This window comes from Syngnathoides biaculeatus, chromosome 2, assembly GCF_019802595.1.
Source record: "Syngnathoides biaculeatus isolate LvHL_M chromosome 2, ASM1980259v1, whole genome shotgun sequence".
Classification (NCBI taxonomy): Eukaryota; Metazoa; Chordata; class Actinopteri; order Syngnathiformes; family Syngnathidae; genus Syngnathoides; species Syngnathoides biaculeatus.
Genome location: NC_084641.1, coordinates 22,595,264 through 22,612,418, shown reverse-complemented (window position 1 = coordinate 22,612,418; position 17,155 = coordinate 22,595,264). Strand labels below are relative to the sequence as shown.

General features: G+C 41.7%; 1 long non-coding RNA gene across 1 annotated transcript; it reads left to right on the top strand.

Moving 5' to 3' along the window:
• Positions 1-14,657: 14,657 nt before the first annotated feature.
• Positions 14,658-15,346, top strand: LOC133512120 (uncharacterized). The gene is made up of 4 exons (XR_009798105.1): positions 14,658-14,744; positions 14,889-14,982; positions 15,051-15,126; positions 15,215-15,346. It is a non-coding gene; the product is annotated as an uncharacterized LOC133512120 (long non-coding RNA).
• Positions 15,347-17,155: the final 1,809 nt, after the last annotated feature.

Sequence of the window (17,155 nt, the reverse complement as noted above, 5' to 3'; positions counted from 1 at the left end):
CCTTCCATGACGTCACGAACCAGGAAGCTGACGCACTTACAATATCAAGTATGGAAGGGATTTATCTTTGAGGGGCAGAACTTTATTAACTAAAGCTGAAGGTATATCCCGGCTCACCTATGCTGCCTCATCGCTTGGTGTTAATAAAAACATTCTAAAAAAATATCGACAAAATGCTCTTTAACTTCGTATGGAAAAATAAAACTCACTATATTAAGAAATCGGTTGTAATGAATACTCATGACAAAGGAGGCCTAAATTTTTTTAGACTTTCAAACATTAAATAATACTTTGAAAATTAATTGGCTGAAGCACTTCATTAAAGACCCCTCCTCAATTTGGAATTTCATACCAAATTTTGTCTTCTCTAAAGTAGGTGGCCTACATTTTCTTTTACTGTGCAATTACAAGATTGAAAAAATCCCATTGAAATTATCAAACTTTCACAAACAGATGCTTCTCTCATGGTCTTTAATATATAAACATAACTTCTCTCCGCACAGATATTACATATGGAATAACAAAGACATAACATACAGAAACAAATCCTTATTTTACCCTGCCTGGTTTTCTCATTATATACTACTGGTTCACCAGCTGTTTGATTCCGATGGCTTGCTGTTTACTTATGAAGAATTTATTTCAAAACACAATGTGTTAATCCCTACTGACGAATTTAAGATAATCATTAATGCAATTCCTGCTGGTGTCTCTTTACTATTTAGAAGCCCAGCAGACCAAATACCAGCTCCTTTGCATCTTGATCCATCTAAAAGCGAAGTAGGCAGGATTTGTTTCTCGAGAACACGTAAAAACAATCGTTCCATACGTGCTTTATTTCAAAGGGACATAGTGTCTCTTCCTCACATAACATCTTATTGGAATCATTTATTACATAATCTTGACTGGAAAAGAATCTGGATCTTACCAACTAGATATATGATTAACAACAAAATAAAAGAAGTATCTTTTAAGTTAATTCATCAAATTTATCCTTCCAAAATATTTATTTTACAGCGTTTTAAAAAACAAATTGATACTGATTGCTCTTTCTGTTCAAACTGCCCTGAAGATAATTTTCACTTATTTTGGTCTTGCCCTGTCTCCAATAATTTCTGGAAAGATGTTTGTATTTTTATTTCTACTTTTATTGACAACAGTTTTACTCTTTGTTTTGAAAATATACTGTTTGGTTTCACGTCTTTTACCTCGTCTAAAAACAGACACTATTATATGATTAATCTTATAATTTTACTAGCTAAATTTCATATTCATAAATGTAGGTGTATAAATAAAAATCCTTGTTTTATTTTCTTTCAAAATGAAACTAGACAGTATATTCATACCATTAAGAATTCTTTGAACGCTAAAGCCATTAAAACGGTAAATTTCTGTAGTTTATTTCATGTTTTTCTGTAGAATGTAATCTTGTTTTTGACGCCCCTGGCAAATTGTCTTCTGCGTTGAATTGTATTGTTCTGTTTAATGTTCAATAAAGGAAAAAATAAAAAAATATCAAGTATGGCGCATGATAGCGCTTATACAATCTTCAAATCTGTACTTGTTCGAAAAACGCCTACTTAATTATTGTCAAACATAACAGTTGACTTTTTTGTTTTACCAACACTCAAATATATAAATCATTTTCTTTTTCTTTTTTTTTAATAAAAAAAAAATATTTCTGCTTCCTGGTGACTATTTGTTGTTGATAAGTGTCGCCTGAACACAAGGGGGCACTCTTCAATGAGGACGTTACATTTTAAAAGGCGGTTGTCATTCCTAAACAACTTTAGGCCAGTTTACCTCACACTATCTTCTTTTTGAGTGTCACGTCACACATTCAAACTATGATGGTATTGAAATGACAATTATCTTAAGCACGCCGAAATCACTTTGCCAGCCTGTGTCCGGCCACCCGAAACTTAAAGTGACATCATGGTGAAAAGCTTCTCCAATATTTTTACTCACATGCCACAAAATTACAAACACTTTTAGGCACGGCTTCCCTCATTAGGTCCAGTACAACAAGCATTAAAGCATTGACGCATTCACATCCACACCAACATTCAGTTCGCACTTTGTCTGCATTTGGCAGAACAGTTGGAGGAAGAGGGATAAAGTAGAATGTGCAAAGTCCACAAGACCAGAATTGACCCTGGGACCCAATAAATTGGCAGGAGATAACACAAAAGTAGGACAAAGCCCAAATGATTAATTTAACAGCAGTTATTTTCCCTTGATAGTTATTTTCTTTCCGGTTGTCCACTCAGTGAGCGCGCACGAGCCATTAAGGGAGAAATGGCCGACCTTCAGATCTGATTGCAGTTAATGAGCAGAGGACATGTCCTATTCTTTCTCTCCTTGATGAAACAGCATAATGTGTGAAATGTGCGAACTTTCAGCAGATCTGTGCTGGCCTTGGTGCAGAATGCTTCGGAAACTAATTATACTAAAAAGGTGCACAATGCCCGGCAAGAGATCTGGCCTTTCTCTCAATCAAAAATTTAGTAGAATAGCTTAGAAAGTAGTCCTCCAACATCAATGTTGGAACTATGATTTTTTTTTTTTTTTTAAGCTCATAAGGCCATCGCCTACCATATCCTAACTGTCATAATAATACTTCAAGCAAAAAAGACTAATGCAGTTTCCAAAACACATTCTTTTTAATAGAAAATGAATATCCTAAAAGGCGGCACGGTGGATCAGCTCGAAAGCAGTTCTGAGGTCCTAGGTTCGATCCCGGACTCCCCTGTGTGGCGTCTGCATGTTCTCCCCATGCCTGCGTGGGTTTTCTCGGGGCGCTCCGGTTTCCTCCAACATCCCAAAAACATGCAACATTGATTGGACACTCTAAATTTCCCCGAGATGTGATTGTGAGAGCGGCTGTTTGTCTCGATGTGCCCTGCGATTGGCTGGCGACCAGTTCAGGGTGTACCCCACTTCCTGCCTGTTGACGGCTGGGATAGGCTCCAGACTCCCTACGACCCTTGTGAGGATAAGCGGCAAAGAAAATGGATGGGTGGAATTTCCTAAAAGGCAGCACAGTGGAGCAGCTGGAAAGTGTCAGTCTCACAGTTCTGAGGTCCCGGGTTCAATCCCGCCTGTGTGGCGTTTGTATGTTCTCCCCGTGTCTGCGTGGGTTTTCTCCGGGCGGGCACTCCGGTTTCCTCCCACATCCCCAAAACATGCAACATTAATTGGAGACTCTAAATTGCCCGTAGAGGTGATTGTGAGTGCCCTGCTATTGGATGGCAACCAGTTCAAGGTGTACCCCACCTCCTGCCCGTTGACAGCTGGGATAGGCTCCAGCACTCCCCGCGACCGTGGTGAGGATAAGCGGCGAAGAAAATGGATGGATGGATGGATTGATGGAATTGATAAAGTTACGTATACACATTTTTGTAGCAAGTGTGAATGAGAGAGGGGAGGGGCTGTGGCAAGTTTGTTTTTTTCTCTGCGTGCCTGCTTTCGGTGTGAGATTAAAATTTGTCAGACATGAAATTAAGGCAAGTTTAGGGTTGTGGAGCAATAGAGCAGGGAAACGAGACACAACTGAATCTGTCCCGCGCTGCTTCTCACTCATGCACACAAACTGAATTTTACACCAATTAAAAATATTACCCTCCTCCTTGACATGTTATTACACGCATTTGTGAGCGAACGAATCATGAGTCATGGCACGCACACGAACAATCAGTTACATTGTGGGGCTGATCAAATGTTGGATAAACAAGCCATGGAAGTTTAGTAACTGTTAAATGTTAATGTGGACAATATACAGTGGGTTCGTTAAAATATTCAGATTCCCTTACATTTTCCACGATGATAAATTGCAGCAATTTGCTAAAATACGTTCAATTTTTGCTCATTAATGGACACAACAGCACCCCATACTGACAGTAAAAAACAGAATTGTTGACATTTTTGAGGAATTGTTACAAAAGTCAGTTGTTCTGAAGTCATTCTTTAATTATTTTCGTTGTGTGCTGAGGATTGTTTTCATGTATCTTGCACTGAGGAGAGGCTTCAGTCGGGCCGCTTTGACAAAAAACTCGAGTGGTGGAGGGCTGCAGTGATGGCTGACTTTCTAGAACTTTCTCCCATCCCCACACTGCATCTCTGGTGCTCAGCCACAGAGATCTTTGGGTTCTTCTTTCCCCCTCTCATCCAGGCTCTTCTCCCCCTGACTGCTCAATATGGCCTGTCAGCCCTACGAAGGGTTCTTGACCTCCGAAACGTCTTCCATTTCGGTATTATGGAGGCCACCGTACTCTTCGGAAACGTAAGTGCGGCAGAATTTTTTTTTTTTTTTTTTGTAACCTTGGGCAGATCTGTGCCTTGCCACAAACCTGTCTCTGAGCTCTTCAGGCAGTGTCTTTGACCTCCCCTGACATATAGCATCGTATAACATCATCTGTAAAGTCTTATATAGACAGAGGGGGTGGCTTTCCTGATCAAGTCTTATCAGTAGAATCAAACACACCTGAACTCCTATAAGAGTGTAGAATAATCTCAAGGATCATCAGAAGAAATAGACACCATACAAGTTAAATATTAGTGTTACAGGAATGGGTGTGTGATATTTCAGTTTTTCTTTTTTCATAAATTTGCAAACATTTCTGCAATTCATTCTTTTCTGTCTTGCCTTGAGGATAGTTGTGGAAAAGTACAGAGAAGGTCAGAAGGAGCGAGAATGTGTCTTTGTAGACCGAGAGAAAGCCTATGACAGAGTACCAAGAGAGGAACTGTGGTACTGCATGTGCAAGGCCGGTGTGGTGGAGAAATATGTTAGAATAATACATGACATGTATGAGGGCAGCAGAACAGGGGTGAGATGTGCCGTAGGTGTGTCAAAAGACTTTAAGGTGGAGGTGGGACTGCATCAGGGATCCGCTCTGAGCCCCTTCCTGTTTGTGGGAGTAATGGATAGGCTAACAGACGAGGTTAGACTGGAATCCCCTTGGACCATGATGTTTGCAGATGATATTGTGATCTCGGAGGAACAAATAGAAAGATGGGGGCACGCACTGGAAAGGAGAGGAATGAAGATTAGCCGAAGTAAAAGAGAATATATGTGCATGAATGTGAGGGGCGGAGGAGGAAGAGTGAAGCTCCAGGGAGAAGAGATACTAAATACTAGGGCTCAACAATACAGAGGAATGATGAGTGTGGTAAGGAAGTGAAGAACCGGGTCCAAGCAGGGTGGAACAGTTGGTGGAAGGTGTCTGGTGTTCTATGTGACAGAAGAGTCTCTGCTGTATGTCCAGAGGCGAGAAAGTGAGTATATTGGTGGAAGGGTCCTGAGAATGGAGCTGCCAGGCAAAAGAGTGAGAGGAAGACCAAAGAAAAGGTTGATGGATGTTGTGAGAGAGGACAAGAGGAGGGGGAGGTGTTAGAGAGGAAGATGCACGAGATAGGCTTGGATGGAAAAAGATGACACACTGTGGCAATCCCTAACGGGACAAGCCGAAAGGAAAGGAAGAAGATGAGAGGGTTAATGAGGAAAACCCTAACTTGAAGGATTTTAGCAACATAACAAAAAGTGACATTTTTATGGGGGTCTGAATACTTTCTGTACCCACTGTATAACAAATTCATGGGCTTTTTTGACGTTAATGGATCTCGCGGAGTGAGTCAGTGACTGTGAAAAGTCCGCAGAAAAGGTCTGCTTCTTGTGATTCAGTGGTCTAGACTTTCCAATCAAAAGTCAGAGACTCTTTTGACACACTCCTGTACGTGTCAGTAAGTCAAATCAGAGCCCCGATGAAAGACTGATATTGTTTTCTCCAGGATATCAGGTTGCTTGCTAGCTATTTGAATGAAATAAACAAAGTCACTCACTGCTTTGTACATATTTATGTAAGACTCCTATGAATATTATTGATCCCAGCCTCATTTTTGTTCAGTTTTGATTTAAAGTTTTGGTGAGCCTTTCGATTTAAAATTGGCTTCTGGACCGGCACTCTTTGGGAATGAATGCGTTAGTGTTTTGTTCAAAACTCTAAAATGTCAGAAAAGAGGACAAAGTCTTGATCACTTTTACAGAAGCCGAACTCCATGAATGTCTTGTTTTGCTTCAAAAAGAAAGTTTTTCTTCTTTTTAATCGGGCTGATATCGGCTTTAATATCCTGCAGTCTGCAAGGTGTCAAACTCTAGGCCTGGGGGCCAGATCTGGACCACCAGATGATATCATGTGGCCCGCAAAGGCAAATCATGCATGTCATCTTCAATGATTCTTGTTCAGAGCTGTCCAAAAAGTTTAAATTGTCATATCATAAATGATAACATTGAGATATTGCAAGCACTTTTGTGTTACCAAACACCAACAAGAGTTGAAAATTCCATTACACTTGATTTCTGATTCCAAAACCAGTTCATAAATTTCATGAGTAAATATGATGAAGCGATTAAAGATTTTCATGGTTTCAGTCATAACGGCTCCCTGAGGGAAACCGTAAATACAATGTGGCCTGCTACAAAAAAATGAATTTGACACCCTTGCTGTAATCTGATCCAAGCATAAGCAAACGGTGCGCACATTTGCAAGAAAGTGAATTCCTGGTGTCCTTAAGGCAGAGGTTTTTAAACCGGGGGGCGTGGATTGTTTCCGCCTGCCCCCCCCTCTTCCCCACGCCCTCCAGCACGCTTAATAATATTTCAATCGCCCCCCTCCCCAGTTTCCAATTTTCAGCAATTTTCTGTCACCCACAACCGCTTTATAATTTTCAGGAGAAGATTCCAAGGAGCGGAGGTGTGTGTGTGTGTGTGTGTGTGGTGGGGTTGGGGGGTTTAATCTCCAAAAAGGGGGGCACGCCCAACAAATGTTGAAAACCACTGCCTTAAGGCAAGTGTATCTTCTCCACACTGCATGTTTCAGCTCCTTCCACAGACGTTCAATAGCTTTTGGATCATAGGTTGAGAATATTCTTTGGTGTTTTTAGTTGTTTGTTTTGTCTCATTGTCCTGCTGGAAGGCTCACGACTAGTCGCCCAAGCTTTCTAACATTTAACTCCAGAATGTTGTGATACAGTTGAGATTTAAGAAATTTTGAGCTTCCTTTAAGTTTCCAAGGAGGTGGTGTTTTTTTCTTCACGTGTTTCTTTTGTGTTTGTTAACATAAAGCTGATTGACCCATAAAAGAGCTCCAGCTTTGTCTGGGTTTTATTTCAAATAGCGTTGTCGTGTTTTTTTTTTTTTTTTCCTATTTTCAAAAGGTTGATGCAAACAGAAAGCTTGGTAAACAGAAGCTGACAACATATAACCAAAACCTTGATTATTTTAATCACTTCATTTAAAGTTCAAATTCAAATTCGCAAATCATGCAGAAAAAAAAACATTCAGTAGCTGAGAATGAACAGACATTCAATAAATTGTTAAAATATATCATAAAAAAATAAATACAGCATACTGAAGAGGTATTTGTCGTTGTACATTGCCAGCATTTCCAGATAGTGTAAAGTAAAATAACCCAAATCGTGTGAAATGTGGAACACAGCGGTTGGTTAGCTATTTAGGTTGCACAATCAAGCGTGTAGCTCGAGTGCTGACTGTCAACAGCCAGACAGTAGCCGCTTCCACTGAAGGATTTACAGCATGGAACCATGCAATCAGCTGATTTGGCCAAATTCTCTAGGGCAGTGATCCTCAAGCGGTGGCTTCGGGCCCAAAAGTGGATCATGGACCCATTATGTTTGGGCCACGGACTGATAAAGACAGGAAAAAAAATGATACTGGCATACAATGAGGTTATGAATGATGCGCAGTGAACTCGTTTGTGCAATGGTGTACAAATACATTGTCCCAAGGTACAAGAAGGGAGCTCAGATATCACCATAGCTCACCTACAAGTGTTTAACACAAATATTTGTAAGAATGTAAAAAAAAAATGTTAACTTACACTTAAAGGAAAATTCTGGTGGTTTGGAGTAAGAATGTATCCAACAGGTCATGTAATGTGTACTCTATCTTGATAATGTGATGTTAAATCCTCTCTTTCATTTAATAGTGTTTTGAGAAGATTTTTATTGACAATTACGAATTTTCAGGTGCACCGCCATTTTGTCGAGTCACATGACCTACTCAGGCGGATGTGACGTATTACGTGCCGTTCCAAACGCTTGATTACATGGGACCCCATTATCCCTAGCGCTGATTTCTTGGATTTATCCTCATCTGATGAAGAAATAGCAGTATCGGTTGATCGGGAAGACGGAGGAATACTTCCATACAGATTGAAACCTTGTGGCTGTAAATAATGTTGAATATTCTGATGGTTCTTCGGGCGGAATGACGCGGAGTCTGACGAGCGAGCTCTGACGAGCGGCGGAGCCGTGAGCGCTCCGGGGCTCGGGGAGTTCAGGCCGAACAACCATCCGGATATTCAACATTTTTTACAGCCACAGGTTCAAATCTGTATGCAAGTATTCCTCCCTCTTTCCGATCAACCGATACTGCTATTTCTTCATCAGATAAGGATAAATCAGAGAAATCAGTGCCGGGCAAAATGGTGTCCCATGTAGTCAAGCGTTTGGAACGGCACGTAACACGTCACATCTGCGCACGTAGGTCACGTGATTTGCCAGAATGGCAGCACACCTGAAAATTCATAATTGTCGTTGCAAATCTTCTCAAAACACTATTAAATGAAAGAGAGGATTTAACATCACATTATCAAGATAGAGTACACATTACATGACCTCTTGGATACATCGTTACTCCAAACCACCGGAATTTTCCTTTCAGGTTTGACTTATCTTTTTTGGCAAAATACCACTTTAACAAGCATCAGAATCGGTATTACTTGGGTTGTCACGGTTCATGTATTTGCATTTGGTAAGCCTCTGTACCATGAACGGTCTCCAATATCTACTCTATCTGTCTATCTAACCAATCACTGTTGAATGCATGACGGAAATGGTTGGACAAAAACTTTCTTTCCTTTCTGGTTAGATCAACAATATTTGCACAGTTTTTTTTGTTTTTTTTTGAACAACTGGTGACAACATGTTGTCATTGTTCTCAGGACTGAATGTGAATAACCGTGCGCGTAGTTACCAATGCCAGATGCCACTCAGTGCCACCATGCCAGATGGCATAATGGCACAGAGAAGGCGGAGGCCTGCTGGTTAGCTCCGCAGGGGAATGATCCCGGTTTGAGTGACTGTATGTCAGTATTACCGTGTGTGCTGCCTTCAATGTAGAAGATTAACTTCTCAAGAATCCCCTAAAACTATCTGACATTTTAGGTGAGGCAAGTTAAGTGGCCAATTGGAGTCAGGGGCAGAAGGTTCTGGTCTCAAACGGCTGTTGACACTTTGTCTAAAAACAACATGAACATGTTGATCTCACATCTCGTCTCAGACCGCATCTCTGAAATCACCCACAAAAAAAAAAAAAAATGCAGATGTCAAGCTACATCTCTCATAAAGGTAAAATCTTGTTAAATAATAAATTCTACAAATGTTTACTTGGGAGGGGTCACTGATGTGTTCCATACGCCTGATTTTGCTGCGAGCAGCGTGGGATCAATACCATATTGTGAACCTGACTTGGTCACATTAGACAGCAATGGAGGAGGTTTCACAACAGTAAATATATATTTAATTTCTACAGCGCTTATCCTTATTAGGGTCGCTGGTGAACAGCCGCTGCATGATCCTCACTCAACACATCAGCAACCACTGTGACCCAACAATTAATGTTGGTCAGGGTCAAAACGGGTGCTGCGTCAGTATTTATGACCACACGTACTCCTGGGTTCAGGATGGCTGAAGACTCACAAAATACAAACCTGTGTATAAATATAAATGTTTTATCCTTCTATTTCTGCCTGTATTGGTCTTGTAGTCTGGTTTTATATGTAATATAGAATACACATTGTTTAGTTCAAAGGGGAAATCCAGTGTTTACATTAACAGTGCATCCAATAGGTCATGTAATATGTACCCTATTTTGACAATGTGATGTTAAATCCTCTCTCATTTAATTGTCTTTTGAGAGGATTTTTGCCGACAATTACGAATTATCTGGGGTGCTGCCATTTTCGCGAGTCACATAATGTATGTGGCGTATGGGACGTGTACTGCGTCGGATGGTTCTTTGGACGGGAATGACTCGGAGTCTGACGAGCGAGCTTCGGCGGCGGCTGCGAGCCAAGGTTCCAGGAAGCAGAGGCCGTTAGCCCCGGACGCCACAGCTCGGCTAAAGGCCTCCACCACCACACAAGGCGGGCCACGAGCCGAGCTTCCAGGCAGCGGAGGCGGTTAGCCTCCACCACCGAAGCTCAGCTAAAGGCCTCCGCTGCCAGAAAATTCGGCTCGCGGCCCGCCGCGGGAGCTCGCTCGTCAGTCTCCGCGTCATTCTCGTCTGAAGAACCATATGCGGCTGCTGGCCCAGAGCTCCCGGGGGACTTTGTTTACACACTTATGTCGCGCGTAGGCCTCAGAGTAGTCAGACGCCGCGTCATTCCGCCCAAAAATACACCAGAGTATTCAACATTAATTACAGCCACAGGTACAAATCTGTATGGAAGTATTCCTCTGTCTTCCCGATCAACCGATACTGCTATTTTTTTCATCAGATGAGGATAAATCGCAGAAATCAGCGCTGGGCATAATGGTGTCTGTCTCATGTAATCCAGCGTTTGGAACGGCACAGTACACGTCACATACGCCCACGTACATCATGTGACTCGCAAAAATGGCAGTGCCCCTGATAATTCGTAGTTGTCGACAAAAATCTTCTCAAAACATTATTAAATGAGAGAGGATTTAGGATCACATTGTCAAAATAAGATACATATTACATGACTTATTGGATACACTGTTCATGCAAAGCACTGCATTTCTCCTTTAAATAATAAATATATAATACTAATACAGTTTTTTGTGGTGGTGGTGGTTGTGGGGAGCCATTGAGGGTTTGAGCTGATTAGTAGTGGATTTGGGACGTAAGCTTTCAGAGGAGATTGAAATGACCCAATTAAGTTCTTGAAACCAATACGATCACTTTGCAATTTTACAAAATATACGAAAAACGCAATGCATGGCCACTCAGACAGAAAGACATCTTATTTCATTATATATTTGGCCACTAAGCTACCAAATGCTACTCTTCCTCTTTCACTACTTAATGTCAAATTAAACAGAAATACAGTACATAGATACTGGCTATTGTAAAAAGGCAATTTCCCGGTATACGTGAACTTCTTTGTCACCAGTCACTTGCCATTAAAGCACACATCCAAATGAATGTATAATGCTGTACATACACGACCTTCTACCAACTGCATCCAATCAAAGTGAGTCGTGACAGAAACACTTTGTGGCAGGTTGGTTTTTACTGGTGATTTAGGGCTTTCTTATAGCAACAGTCCTATTTTATGGTCACAAAACGTATCTTTTAGGGTATGTTCTATTCTCTCTCTCTCTCTCTCAGACATGCAAACACTGAAGGCATGACAGGACTACTAAAAAAAAAAAAAAAAAAAAAAACTGGTGAGGGGGGCTGTATCCCCAGAGTCCCTGCAGAGAATTTTTTAAAAATGTAAACATAAATTAATCTGGAAGACTGAAGAGTACAATAAGGCAAAAAATATACATTTTTTTTATGCCGCTCAAATGCACGCTGATGTGCAAATTTAAGATTAAAGCAAAATAATTTGCCTCATTTCATTTTTTCATTATTTTTTTTGTTTGGCCTCCTACTTGAGTAAGGCTCATCTCCACCTGCACCTGATGCCTACTTAAAAGTGTGCCACATGAATAGCATCCTCCTCTTTAAGCGCTCTCATTCTGGAAAAGAATCCACTACAATAAATGCCTGTTTCAATTCACTCATCACGATTACCACCCTCAAAGGCTAATCCTGAACGCATCCTACATGAAAATATTAAGTATGATATTTTTCCGTTTTTAATGGCTATGTCTGAGTTTGAAGTCAGTTCATTCTGTGTTGTGACAATCCGTAATCTCAGTCCATCCCTTAATATTTATAAACAAATTAGTTTATTGTAGGTGTGTTTCCTAATTAACACCACAGTTATTTGTGGAACAACTCTTAAATCCAGCCAAAAATTAAGAATATAGTTTTTATATCCGCATATGGCTTCTTTGGGGTGTCTCTTTCTAATCATTTAAAAAAATGGTTATTCCATTCACTATCATTATCCTTTTACTTCAGACCCACCAACCTTGTCATATTCAAATCAAATCCCCTGCGAGAAGACACGAGAATTCAAGAGTCAATGATGTCCAATTATAGATGTTCTCCAAAACATGGAATAAATCATTATTTTTGAAAGACAGTTGTCATGTTCATTGGAACCACTGTCATTCTATCCCCAATTAAAGAAAAAAACTGAACCGAGGACTTCAGATTACAAGTTTAGATGTTGAATTCTAATAAAACACAAGACGAAAATATAGAAAAGTGTAGATTCTCCTCACCAGCCAATCGTAATGTGTGTGTGTGTACTCTGAACAAAATTATAAACTTGCTTTTCTTTTTGCTTCCATTTTACGTGAGTTGGAAGGCAAGATCTTAAAGACTGTAAACTAGCAACTTTTATTCTAAAGGTGAATGGAAGCTTCCGTAAAGACTTTAGAATTGCAGTTATGCAATACTATGACCTCTTTGTTCTGGTCAGAACCAGACCTGCAGCATTCTGAATGAGCTGCAGCTGTTTAATACTCTCTTTAGGGAGTCAAGTCAGAAGACTATTACAATTCTGTCATGAACCATCGGTGTGGGGCCGGAACAAAATGCAGGACTCCAGGACGAGGACATGATGTTAAGCGTGGTTTTATTTCAGAAGTGGGTCGATACCAAAAAGCAGTCCAAAACAAGGCAGAGGCGCAAATGCGCTAGGCTAGGCAGGATCCAAAAAGACATTCAGCAAAGTCTGACGACTATGGGGCAAACAATCTTAACAGGACGGGATTAACCAAATAGCAGGGAATCGCTGTGATGAGGATATCTCAACACTACACTTACTCTCAGTAGTGGAGAATCCAACTGGCAGTGAACACAACACAGAGACTCAAGGCAACAAACTGGCAACGCCAGTGACAAAACTCCAAGCTTAAATAGATGGTCTAATTAGAGTCCACATGGAAAACAGCTGTGCCTGGTAACACGTGTCAGAGGTGACACCGCCTAGAGCGGTGGCCAGGCCACGCCCCTCTTGGCAGTGGTCCAGCCTTGCTCATGACAAATAGTCAACTCTACTTTAGATAAAAGCATGGAGGAACTTCTCCTGATCCGCTTTACACTTTCCAGGCTTTACTCTGGATATGTTCTTCAGATCGTAAAAAGCAGTTTCAGTAATTGATTTTATATAGCTGTTGAAAGTCAGGTCAGAATCTATAGACCATCAAGGCTTTGGACTTGGTCCTTGGTTCATCCCAGGAATTTTGGTTGGCAAACTTTCCCTCCTTGGACTATCCCTTTCCATCTGATACTGGATTAAGGACTTTCTCACAAACCGTTCACAATCTGTCAGCCTCGGCACAAGCTCCCCTCACGGTTGTGTACTGAGTCCTCTCCCGTACACCCACGACTGCAAACCAGCCCATCCCGGCAACTCCATCATCAAGTTACCCATGATACCACCATACCTGAAGGAGATGGGTCTACCAATAGAAATGAGTTTGAAAAACTGTCAAAGTGGTGTTTGGTAAACAACCTAACACTAGACACCACAAAAAAAATATCCTGGACCTCTAGAAATGTGTCATGGACCCGGTCCCACTGTTCATCAGTGGGGAGTGTGTGGAGAGGGTTTACTAATTCAGATTTCGAGAGTCCACATAACAGACAAAGTCAGCTGGGACCATAATGAAAAGAAGTACGATGTAAAATAGATGGCTAGTGCACCAGAAAAATCAACAAAACGCTGTCCTTGAAACCAAATAAACATATAATGATTTGTGGTCCATTTACTTTACAGCAACCTGATGTGTCAAGATCTAGAAGCTGCTGAATCCCCCCCCCCCCCCCCCAAATGCTCTGTTCAACTCTAAACAAGGCAGCAATTAACACTAAACACGATATGCAGACATGTCAGTGTAATGTGAAGTCGGGAGTTTTGCATATTTTAATTTTAAGTGGTGATGAAACCCTGCAAGAAAATAGTAACCGCAGATACCCGGCACCTTGCTACAGGATGACAAGTCCACTTCCTCTACCCAATTAGGGACAAGGGATTTGTCTTTGAACACTCCTACTGCCTCGCAGTCCATCATTCATGGTTCAGGATAAGCAGTCGAAGATGGGCAGATAGTATGTGCACGCATGTACTGTGGCTACAGAGCTAATAATGTCGTACTTGGTAGAATGGCTTTCTCGAATATCAGATTTGAGATAACAGACATGATAACATAAGTTAGCGTCTTGATGTGATTGACGTGGAATCAACTGATAACGATTAAATATCTTGAAGACGGCACACAACGACGAGCCCAATTGAGAAGTTGGTGGAAAATGTACTTCTAAATGCTAAAGGATGGATACGAGTGTCATGATCCTGCCGCTTCAGCACGAGCTGTGCGGGTGTCCGGCGCAGGTGCGCTGATTGGAAGGTGCACACCTGCGCCTCTTGCAGCCTGATTATGCTGTGGATTTATATGACCGCGATGACAACTGGCCGGCGCCAGTTCGATGATCTTCATGTCCCATTCGTGTGCTCCGGTATCCCTGATCGAACTTGTGTGTACCGACCTTCGTCCGTTCTCCGACCAACCTTGTAAGCCCGACTCCTTCGTTACTTCTGCCTGCGTTGATTGTTCTCCCGTGTACCAATTCCTGCCTGCCCGCTCACCTGCTCTCTTCGCCCGACGTCCCAACTACCGCTGCTGCACCGGACTGCCTGCTCGATCCCCGACCTCAGCAGATAATAAACGTGTCTCTTCTTGAACTACCTTGCGTCTTCCGAGTTCCTGCATTTGGGTCCTACTCTTGTTCCGATGGGACGTGACAACGAGGTTGCTATAATTATGTTTTGCACGTCATAATCGACACCCACATGAGTAACCTTGTCACCATTACAAAGTCAACAGTTTGCGACAGAAAAGCTGTCGTGTGGAAGTCCTCGGAGATGTGTGAGGAGCAGGAACACTCGGTCATGTGTGAGTAGTGTCCCTCTGCCCCGATAGTTTTCATTCACACATACGACTAATTCCATGCCATGACAAATTCTATTTACCTATGCCTCAGTCATCTTGCAACTCTAAAGGCGTGAATGCTGCCTCGTTCTGCTGGCCCTGAAGGCCCATCTCCAATGACAAAAGGAATGTTTTGACATTAGCTTCCATGTAGAGGCCCTGTGATGTCTACACGTGGAGAAGGGGGGAGTGAAAATGTTTCCTTTAATAAAACTCAAGATGAGTAAAAGCACCATTTGGTATTTCTTTGGTCCTTTGACATTTAAACTGCAGTCTCACATATACAGTGGCCTACATGCTCTCATATGCTTTCACGGGACCCAGACATGACTCTGCGTTAAACTACTACTAAAATCATCGTTATGTCATGGACTTGATTTTCCGCCTGTCTGTCTTTTCGGAGAGTCTTGATGGGCGGAGCATCGTGTATGAGTTATCCTCAGCTTGCGACGCTACTTAGAGGAAGCGCAAGGACAACAGTATATTACTGTATTGCCCACCTTGAAGTTTTCATTCCTTGTGTGCTGTTTTCTTCAAACCTGCCGGTACTTCTATGTGTTTATCTGTTCTGGAGTGAATGCATTTTTATCTGTTTGTTTTGTAACATTTGTAACAATTCTGTGAGTTTATTTCTGTTGACACATCCTTGCTTTGACTCGGTTTACTTCTTTGAGTTTGTTTTGTATTGTAATCGATAGTTACTGTATTTCACGTTAACCCTTTGTGATTGTTGTTTTTCAAATATTGCGCATTCTTGTTTCTCAGACATTAGCCTGCATGCTTCCTTAGTTTAATAAATTCTATTTTATTGATCTATTTTTACAGGGGAAGGGGGGGGGGCAAGTCTGCTCTGGGTTCCAGGATTCAATTGACAAACAAACCCAGGTTCTCATACTTCTTCTTTTCCTTTTGGCTTGTCCTGATTGGGGGGTCGCCACAGTGTGTCATCTTTTTCTATCTAAGCCTAACTCGTGCATCTTCCTCACTAACACCCACAGTCTTCATGTGCTCCCTTGCCACAACCATAAACCTTTTCTTTGGTCTTCCTTTTGCTCCTATCCAACCTGCTCACTCCAAGCTAGAACCTCAACATTTTCATTTCTGCCACCTCCAGTTCTGCTTCCTGTTGTTTCCTCACTGCCACCGTCTCTAATTCATATATCATGGCCGGCCTCACCACTGTTTTATGAACTTTGCCCTTCATCCTAGCGGAGACTCTTCTGTCACATAGAACACCAGACACCTTCCACCAACCCTTACATCCAGCTTGGACCTGTTTCTTACCACACTCACCATTGCTCTCTATTCTTGACCCCAAGTATTTGAAGTCGCCCGCCCTCGCTATTTCTTCTCCCTGGAGCTTCACTCTTCCTCCTCCGCCCCTCTCATCCACGCACATATACTCTGTTTTACTTTGGCGAATCTTCATTCTTCTCCTTTAAAACCCAGGTTATCTTACTCATAAACCCAAACGGAAGTGGATGTGCAAACAAAAATTGAGCAACTTAGATATTAATCAATCAATCAATCACATATAACAACAGGGAGTAGGAACACGCTACATATAAAATTTGTACATAGAACAGACACCAAAAACAGAGCCACATGAAAGTGTACTGTATCTGAGGCACTTAATTTTTTTCTCTTCCTGCAGATTTTTTTCTTCTTCAATAGTGAAAGCCACTTTCAAACCCCATCCTAACGGTCCACAATACTGAAATACATGTTGACCACGCTCCCATGTCTTCTTCTTCTTTCCCTTTCGGCTTGTCCCATTAGAGGTCACCACAGCGTGTCATCTTTTTCCATCTAAGCCCATCTCGTGCATCTTCCTCTCAAACACCCACAGTCCTCATGTCTTCCCTCACAACATCCATCCACCTTTTCTTTGGTCTTCCTCTCGCTCTTTTGCCTGGCAGCTCCATCCTCACCATCTTTCTACCAACATACTAACTCTCTCACCTCTAAACATGTCCAAACCATCAAAGTCTGC